This window comes from Carassius auratus, unplaced genomic scaffold (genome assembly GCF_003368295.1).
Source record: "Carassius auratus strain Wakin unplaced genomic scaffold, ASM336829v1 scaf_tig00019316, whole genome shotgun sequence".
Lineage (NCBI taxonomy): Eukaryota > Metazoa > Chordata > Actinopteri > Cypriniformes > Cyprinidae > Carassius > Carassius auratus.
Window position 1 is genome coordinate 334,714 of NW_020524947.1, and position 10,068 is coordinate 344,781.

Consider the following 10,068-nt stretch of genomic DNA (forward strand, 5'->3'; position numbering starts at 1 on the left):
ACGCGCCTCATGACGAGCTTGACGCACCGCCACAGAAACAAGAATGAGATGCATTCTAACATAAATGTGGCATTAAACTCAGTTAGTGAGGGCTCGTTTAAAGTAGTGCACATATATAGGCCGTTCAGATTACTTGTTAAAGTGCAATGAAATACCTTCAATATCTGCAGACGATGTACGTCTGTTTGTGGATGGAGACTTTGTAACGGCCAAAACTCTGTATTTTCCATGCATCACATTATAGTACGGTGTGCATGAAAATAATAAAAAAAGGCTGCAGAGCAAACTTATGATCCATAGTGGTTCTCACGTAGTCCTTCTAGTGTGCGTTATAATGATCAGTGAATGCGATTTTCCTGCACATCTCGTCAGTAAAGACGCTCCTTTAATTAGAAGTATTGTCTCCAGCACGTGTGTTCAGATCAGGGTTGCCAGGTTTTCACAACAAATCCTGCCCTGTTGCTTCTCAAAATTATTTTTCAGAATAAGACCGTACATACCTTTACTTTTACTCTCAATACCTTATGTATATTAGATTATGCAAGATAATACTTTTACTTAAAGGGTAGTTCAGCCAAAAATGACAACAATTAAGGGTGAGCTCCTTAGCTAAGTTGCTTGCTTAGGTTGTTCCAGGTTTGTTATCTTAATTTTTTCCACGGTTCTCGGTACCAAAAACAATTATTAAAATTAAAACTTTTTATCACTAAAAATAAAACCAATGCCATTCTTTAAACTTATTTACAATTGTGTTTAAAGTTTTTCTACAAGTTATATAATTATAAAAAAATCAGTAAACAAGTTTCACCCAAATTTAATTTGTCTTTTAATTTATGAAATTTAAACATTTTATTTTTGGTAAATAAAGGGGATTTACTATTAAAACTAAAACATGGAAGAAATATTTTGTGATTTATTTCTTTAAAAAAAATAAAGTTATGAATTTTTTCAACAGTAGTAGCAGTATCATATACATTTGACTAAATAATAATAATATTTAGTAGCACAATGCCTTTATGTAAAAATGAACTTTTAATGAACGCATATTTGTCATTTTAACTGAACTTAAGACTGGTGGTGATGCTTAAGATATTTTTGGTCATTGAGGGTTTCTGTAAAAAAAAAAAGTAATAGATCATATGATTTATTATTAAAAGATAATACTGCTAATAATTCTACTACCATACTAACAATATACAATGCACTATGAATTGATGAGCTGCTGGGTTCATGAATATTAATCATGTTGTATGCGTTTGGTCAAACTGATTTGCTGAAATCAAAACAGGGGCGGTAATAGATAAATGCCAGCCAATGAAATTGCCATTTGCGCATTAGCTCCGCCCACTACTGGAAAAACGTCATATCTTCTTTTTGTTCGAAAAATATAAATAATTCTAAATGAACTCCATTATTTTGACAGGAGAAGACAACAAAGAATATAGTTTACATGTAGCATGTTGATTCAGCGTGGTAAGACTCTTGCTCTCTCTCTCTCTTTGCATGTGTGACAAAGCGACGGTGAGACGTGCGCCTTCACATAGAGTTTACAGAGCGTCAAATACAGGTGCGCTGTGCGTACATTGACATGAATCGAAAAGTTCCGTTCGCTTAATAGAGAGAGAACTCTGAAGCTCAGATGCTGAAATTAATGCAAGCGTCACACGCTTCAGTCTATGTAGTAAACAAACCCCCACGTCTCTACCATTCGATCATTCAAAGACGCACAGAACATGCAGGATTCATATTTCTTTTTTATTCATAACTTTTGCGGCTTCAAGGGTTAGTTCACAGAGATAGCAAAATTATGTAATTAATAAATTACCCTCATGTTGTTTCAAACCCGTAAGACCTCTGTTTATCTCTGGAACACAGTTTAAGATATTTTAGATTAAGTCCAAAAGCTCTCAGTCCCTCCATTGAAGCTGTGTGTATGGTATACTGTCCATGTCCAGAAAGGTAAGAAAAACATCTTCAAAGTAGTCCATGTGACATCAGAGGGTCGGTTAGAATTTTTTGAAGCATCGAAAATACATTTTGGTCCAAAAATAGCAAAAACGATGACTTTATTCAGCATTGTCTTCTCCACAGTGACTGTTGTGAGAGAGAGTTCAAAACAAAGCAGTCTGGATATCCGGTTTGCGAACGAATCATTCAGTTCACCAAATCAAACCGAATCCTTTCAAATGGTTCGCATCTCTAATACGCATTAATCCACAAATGACTTAAGCTGTAAATTTTTTAATGTGGCTGACACGCCCTACGAGTTCAAACAAACCAATATCCCGGAGTAATGCATGCACTCAAACAGTACACTGACTGAACTGCTGTGAAGAGAGAACTGAAGATGAACACCGAGCCGAGCCAGATAAAAAGAACCGAGGAGCTGATGATACTGCGCATGTGTGATTCAGCGTGAAGCAAACCGACACACAGAGCGTCTAAACTGAACTGATTCTTTTGGTGATTGATTCTGAACTGATTCTTTTGGTGATTGATTCTGAACTGATTCTGTGCTAGTGTTATGAGCGCGGGTAAACCGAAGGCTTGAATCATGGGCAATCATCGCAAATGACGCCATGACGTAGAGCGCAAAAGAACCAGTGAACCGTTTTCTTCAACTGGTTTATTGAATCGAACTGTCTGAAAGAACTACTGGTGATCCGAAAACCGATGCAACCGGTTCTTGACTCGTGAATGAGTCAATCTTTTGTTCGTTGTCTGGCTTGGCTCGTTGTTCATCTTCAGTTTTCTCCAGAACTTTGAAAAAGTACTACCTCACCAGCAGCGACTTTCTGAGGGGCAATTTTTTTTACCAGAACTTTATTTAGTTCCTGGTTCCTGCGGTGGAAACACACCGAGTACAAGTACAGCCCAAAGTCTCTAGTTCCTGGCTAAAGTTCCTGTGGTGGAAACGCGGCTCTACTGTCATATGTGCAAGCCGTTATGGAGGTTGACGTAAGACGTAGGCATCGAGCACATGCCTCTGAGATATGAGACTCTCACACATATTGTTTACAAGAACAAAGTTTCCTTACTTTAGCAAAGGAAAACCAGTCTCTACTTGGCTTACATTGAAATCCTCCTAATTAGGCTAATGCTTCTAGTTAGTGACCAGCGATTTGTTTTGGTGTCTCTCATCCAGTGTTGTAGTCGAGTCACCAACTGTCGAGTCCGAGTCGAGTCTCGAGTCTCAGTGTTCGAGTCCGAGTCACCAAAGAAGAGTCCAAGTAGAGTCACCATTACCAGAGTTAGAGTCCGAGTCGAGTCTCGAGTCCCCAATAGGAATTTTTTTTTTTTTTTTTTTTTGGAGGAAACAATAGCAACCAACTGAGTTGGTAGGCATTGAAGTCCATTATATGAAAAAAAACATCATGAAATGTTTTCCTTAAAAAAACATAATTTAAGAAAAAACGCCATGGATATCCTGGATGGCATTGGGAGGAGTAAATGATTAGGAAATTTTCATTTTTGTGTGAATTAATCCTTTAACACTGTATTACAGAAATACACTTGGCGAAAAAAAGAAACGTGCATATTACAATGAGTGTGAGTGTGTGTGTGTGTGTGTGTGAGAGAGAGAGAGAGCATTTGTGTGTGAGGGACCGAGTGATTTAGCGTGAGTGCGTTTGTATGTTTTCAAGTGAATGTGTGTGTGTGACGGCACGCGCATGGTCAGAAAGCAACGTATAAGGGCCGTTCAAATATCGCGTCTTTTGCACGCTCAAGTTCGTTATGTCCAATGTACTGTAGGCGCGTGGTATGCATTCTCATAATAGAAGCGTATGCGCGCTCATAACGGCAGCATCCAGGCGCGTCCGCACCGCATTGAGTTAAAAAACATTTAAACTTTTCAGAATACCGCAAGCGCACCTCAGGTCATGTGACAAGAACTAACAAATCAGCTTCATCCGAGTCCAAGTACGAGTCATCAGTCCACGAGTCCAAGTCGAGTAACGAGTGTAGAGAATGGAGTCTCGAGTCGGACTCGAGTCCAAAGAAAAGTGTACTCCATCACTGCTCTCATCCACGCTTCCATGTTAGTCACTAATCACAAGTGCATGTGTGTCCTACGTCATCTGCCCAGAACGGCTTGAATATATGACAGTCAGGAGAAGTGAGGAAAAAGTGTTTATACCATTTAAAATATGGATGCTTTTCTTACAAAAACACACCGATTCCCTACAGGAAGCCTTTATTCATCTCTTTTTATTACAGATGCGCATGCTTTATTTGACTACTTTTGGACTATTGAACAAAAACACCCTCTTACTCCAATTCTAACGCTTGGAAGAGCCGGGATAATTATTTATATAAGTCAGATTGAATTAATCTGGAATAAATCAGTCATATACACCTAAAGAGTTCTTGAGAGTTAATAAAACATGGCCTAATTTTCATTTTTGGGTGAACTAACCCTTTAATATCTTTCTTGTGGTGAACACAAAAGAAAAAATATATTTTGATGAATGTGGGTAACCAAACAGTAGCTGGTGCACATTTGATAGTAGAAAAAATAATGTTCAACTGTCTGGTAATACACATTATTCAAAATAACATTTATCATGAGATCAGAATATTATTATGTTTTGTGAACAAATGTTCTTTATGTGTATCATGGCCTTATTTCAGTGACTTAAAATACATTTTTCTCTAACCACAAATAAACTTTGTTTTTTCCAAAACACAAACATGTAGGCTACGTCCATGCAGCACAGCATATTTATTGTTGCACAGATTGTGCCGATTACAGTGTTATCAGACATGCTTAATAACTAACTAAAAAAAATAAGAATACACACACACACACATACAAATATCTACAAAAAATTTCTCCAGGGCTCAAAAATACCCAGAAAAAAACCTTATGTACCACAAACATTCATTAAAAATGAATGAAGAATAAACACCAACCTCCTTGTTCCTCGTGTTTTATTTCTGTTTCCTTGTGTTTTATTCTCCAGGTTTCTGGTTCCTCTTGTTTTATTTCTGGTTCCTCGTGTTTTATTTCTGGTTCCTCGTGTTTTATTGTGCTGGTTTCTGGTTCACTCGTGTTCTCTTCTCTCTCTTCTTTCACAAACTCCATCTTCACAGCAGCAGATCTCAGTTCAGATGATAAACTCCTCCATATATTGCTGCTCGCTTCAAAACTCAGTCACGACTGTGAGGACGAGGATATTACAGGTATTTACTGAACTGATTCAAAATCGGTATTTTTTTATTCTTAGAAACTTGTCTAACCGTTTGTATTAAGGCAGCACACCGACATAACAACAACAGAGAGCGCGGTGAAACTGAACTTCTTCCTCTGAGGTTTAATTGTGTTTGTCAAACAAACGTGTGTGTTTAGCGCCTCCCACTGGACTGGAGCGAAGCGACGAAAGGAAGAATGACCTGTGCTGCTTCCGAAATCGTATACTGCGTACTGGGTACTACATTTGAATTTGAATGTTCTACTCGACCGTTAGAACAGTACGTTCTATATAGTATGAATGTGGGTAGTATGAATGGAACTCGGCGTACTACATCCTCAATGTTGGTGTCGTCACATGACGTGCGTCTTCACAACAGCGCGAAAATGTAAAGAGCCCACTCGACTGCGCGAACATCAGCAATTGTTTAATTAATTAATATTAATTATTGTAGTTGTTACTGCTTTCATCTGCGTTTTAACGTTGATAGGATCAACAGCTCAGAGGAGGAATAGGTCAGCTGCTTGTAGATCACGCCTTCGTCGACAGCTTATACAATGTTTATAAAATAGCATAAAGTATAATCACCTATTTAGCTTGCAAATTTTACCTCAGAATAAGAAGAGATGTCTATGAACACCGTGACAGAGGTTGATTTAGATCAACAAAATTAAGTAGTTTATTGTTATGAATTACTAAAAATACACAGGACAAACAAGACACATGAAAAAATAAACTTGAATTAATGCATATATATATATATATATATATATATATATATATATATATATTGAAAGAGAGAGAGAGCGCAAGAAAGAGAAAAAGAGAATGAATACAATATATACATACGCTAAATAAATATAACAAATAGATACAATATATACATAATATATACAAAAAAAATAATATATACATAATATTCAAAAAAAATAAATGTATATACACATTTACAGATCGTGAGCCCTATAACCTACTGCCACCTGAATGCTGCTGTGCCAGTCCTACGACTATACTTCGAAGATGGATCTGACCATCGCCTCAGCCTCCGGCTTTCACGACAGTCCATCATGTCCATCATCGCTGCTTTGAAGACAGACTCTGACCATGGCTCGGAAAAGGATATTGAGGTGCTGGTGTTCCTGTACTGGCTGGCTCATGCAGCATCATATCGGGTTGTATCTCTGGCCTTCGACATCCCAAAGGCCACAGTGCATGACATTGTGCACAGAATCAGCAGGGAAGTGGTCAGTATTTTGTATTCCCGACCCTGAACGACCTGGAGGACGTGGGGGCAGGTTTTTGCTCAGCTTTTTGCATGGTGGCTGGTGCAATAGACGGATGCCACATCTGGATCAAGCCACAGCAAGTGAAGCCCCATGCTACTTCAACAGAAAGCTGTTCCACTCAGTCCAGCTGCAGGCTATCACTGACCACAAGGGGAAGTTCATCGACATCTTTGTCAGGTATCCTGGGTGTGTGCACGATGCCAGGGTGCTGAAGAACAGCTCATTTACACTGTCCGCCTTTATCCACCTGCAGAAAAATGCATCCTTGGATGAATAAAGACTATTTAAAGACCAGAAAACCCTGTTTTCCCCTTCCAGTGCACAGCGTCTCCATCACCAAGACTCCTGTCAGCCCTCTTCGCGGCTGCACATAGTAACTGGGGATATCACAGCCCCAGGCTAATCTACAGGGGATCTCGGAGCTGCAGTGGTCCCCAGAGGTGGCACCCACCAACCACTGTCACACTGCCTAAGGCAGTAGCCGCATTTCGACTGTCGGGCCAGTGCGAGCCAGGTTTTAAAGCCGGACGGGGCTCATAGCCTCGGGCCAGTAGCACCGAGGCCAGAATAGCACTGGGTTTCCACAGTCAGGGCCAGAAGCTCTGCTGCGCGTCACTAAAACACGCACTTTACGTTCTCATGAACAACGTCATGCAACCTCATCATTTCACCAACAAAGAGAAGTTATCAGAAAACTAATAAGAAATAAATCACCGGAACATGCGCGATCACACACGCACATGATAAAAGCGGCTGTTTGTTTGCATGCTTTGTTAAATATTCAAGCTCAAAAGCATCGATGTTTTAACTATAGAATAAGTGATACATTGATCATAATGATTCAATTTATCAGGACTCAAAATTAATCACACAGAAATACACTTATTTCTATTTTATTTATTTTTAACCCCAGATAGCTGAAGAGCGCATCATCTGATAAAAATCGGATTCCTTTTTTATAGTCGTATTGATCGTCTGTAGATCGTCTCTTTGAGCTGTTAAATGAAACGTCTTCCCTACCTCTAAATGACATCTATACAACGTATCTTTATCACCGGAAATATGCCGGCATGTCCGTCGAGAACGGGAAGCTGCTACTTGATTAATTTAAAGGGAAATACTTGAAGAAATAACGATCATTTAAAATCCATATTCTGTGATTTGTTCTTTGTACAGGAACGTATATAGCATGTTTAAAAGCAAACATCACATTATTTTGTAGACATACATTTATTTATTAAATGTATTATATTCCATTGATGTTTTCAAGGAGACACAAACACTTTTTCTTTACTTATGTGCACAGAATGACACTGTGCGCTTTACGTTAACATTAATATTGCTCTAAATGATCAGACAAAAGGTGACATACTTTACTGGAAACAAACGAGAACAAAAGCACAAAAAAGGGTTTTAACCACGTAATCCATCATACACTTTTAAATCGGTTTGTCCAACTATCCCTGTTAATGGAGATAAACGCGTATAAGATAATTGACTACTTGTAGGTTTTAAGTGTTCAACATTACAAGATTAGTGATTGTACTTAACGATTAAATGTAAACATATATATATATATATATATATATATATATATATATATATATATATATATATATATGATGTTGAGCAAGTTACTCCAAATAAAGTAACTACAGTATGATTATTTTGTACAGTACTTCAAATGTAATAACATTACTGTACTATTTACACTCTTGTAAATGTTAAACTTGAGATGTTTGTTAAATTCACTATTGTTTTAGACAAATGTTCAATAGTCTATACAGTATTTAATGCAATTACTGTACATCCTGCCTATAAGTTAACTACAGCATAATTATGAGCAACAGACAACTCAATAATTAGTCACACCAACACTTACCTGTCTACGTAACTATATAACTTCCTGGAAAGTTCAGCTTCAAGCCTTCTCAAACACCGCTGAACCTGCTATTTGTGGTTAATTACAGACAGGGCTGTTGGATCAGTGTTGAATTTGACAATTATATTGATCACCCCGATTATTATAATTAAGGGGTGATTCATGGCTTCAGTTCATGTAGTTCTTTACCTCCACAGCATATATTAAAAATGTGGAATGTACACCTAGCCATGGCTTACCTCACATATTACATTTAATATTTTATTTAAAAGCACCATTAAAATGGTTTCAGTATCTATTGAGAATGGTTACACAGACACTCATTTTTAGATATTTAACTCTACAAGGTATAAACCTCAGGAGGAAACAGACTACACAAATGTTCATCTGAACAGATGTTATGCAGCTTCACAACATTAATGACCCTTAATTTCTTCTTTCCCAGTTTTAAACTTGAATCCAGGTCAATATAGCATTTCAATAATGTAAGGTGATGACACTAAACACCTGCTCATCATATTACTGCACAAGACCCAGAACTGACCGTGAGAGTTTACACTTCAGATATGTTCAACTTCAATTGGTCTGCGCAGCACCGCTTAAACTATGACAAAGTATCGTGAGAGCGATTCAAAAGTATATGAAGCTGGTACTGTGATGTCATATTCCGATCGGTCTGCACAGCTCTGCTTCAAGTCAAACACACCTATTATCTCTTCCAGGGAAAGATTAAGAATTAAATCTGTTTAAACCTCCATTACAGATTGTCAATCTCTGATTTAAATCAGATATACTATATTGTACTGTAAACTATTTATATAAGCACACACAAAATGCATCAGTTCAATTGAAAATTTATATATGTAATTGTTTATTTTTATGTAGTTATTTTAAATTTTTGCATTTAACTATTTCCTTTGTTTAATTTGACTACAGAAAGTTATCCATTACCATCCGTCAACCAACTAAAGGTATGTACATTATGTTAATGCGTATGACTTGGTAGGCCAGTAAACAAACAACAAAAAATAGGGTTGTTTGTATTAAGGTCTTAATACTATGGCTTCAAATGAACCATCCTATTGGACACTGAGACGGAAAGCAAAGGACAAGGTGGATCAGCAACTGCAGACAATACAGGCAACAACTTGGGGGAAAGAATTGGGTTGGATGCACAGTAAAACCGTTCAAGGTCAAAATGATGATGGAGATACATTCATGGACTGTCTCTCTCATGTTGATGAGACTGAAGATGTGTTCCTGATGACAGTGAATCAGACACAGAATCAGAATCAGATCCAAATTCATTAAATGATGATTTGGCATCATGGGCTACTGAACACAAAATTACACATGTGGCATTGAATTCATTGCTCAACATTTGTTGACATTCTGCGCAACATTCACACGTTTGAGCTTCAGGTCAGCATTGATGGTTTGCCACTCTATAAGAGCTCAGCAACACAGTTCTGGCCCATCCTAGGGACACTGCAAAACATCAAACAAGAGGACAGTGACAATAGGTTTATTTTGTGGCACAAGTAAACCTACATCCCTAGCTGAGTACCTTCAAGAATTCATCTCTGAAGTAAATGAATTAGCTAAAGGATTTGAATTCGATGGAGTGATGTTCAATTTAATACTCTCTTCGATGGTCTGTGATGCACCTGCCCATGCATTCCTGAAAAATGTTAAAGGTCACACAGGC